Consider the following 672-nt stretch of genomic DNA (forward strand, 5'->3'; position numbering starts at 1 on the left):
TATGAGTTTTTGTAAAAGTAGCACAGAGTTCAGGAAAAGCAGCTTGCTTTTTATACTATTTGTTTCCATATATTGTGAGTCACATTGAAGTGCTGTTCTCTGATTCAATTTCAGGCATTATGTCTTGATCTAGAAGAGTATGGTTTTTTTTTTTTTGTTTTGAGTATGTTTTCGTACCAGGCACTATTTAGTCTCAAACTTACAGAATTGAAAGTTTCTCATTTTATGCTGATAAATTTAGTAGCTTCATTTTTTCCTTCTATATTCTAACCTGAACAGATAGCCCTTTAGAAGTTGTTGAATAACCGTTGAGTTAGGGCATTGCCATCGTTCTGTGGTTCTGTTTGCCTGTCAGGTTAGATCCTCCACCTGCGGAATTTCGGAGCTCATTTTTGTGCAGCCCATCTTTCTGTTCCTGAGATCTTCCTGTCTAAAAAGGTCTGTTCTGTCCTCTTAAGTGGATCACTAGTTTTGCTAGAGAATTCTAGGTTTAGTGAAGAAATTGGATGGCACTTTGGTTCTTGATTGTTCATATGAAGTATTTTTACTCTAAAATTGCTCCAGGTTTTATCTCTATCTGCCAGGTGTTCTCAAATTTTATGACGAGATTATTTCATCCATTGTGTTGGGCACTCAGTGGGTCTTGTTATTATGTAAACTTGCTCTTCAGTT

Source organism: Vulpes vulpes, chromosome 4 (genome assembly GCF_048418805.1).
Source record: "Vulpes vulpes isolate BD-2025 chromosome 4, VulVul3, whole genome shotgun sequence".
NCBI lineage: Eukaryota > Metazoa > Chordata > Mammalia > Carnivora > Canidae > Vulpes > Vulpes vulpes.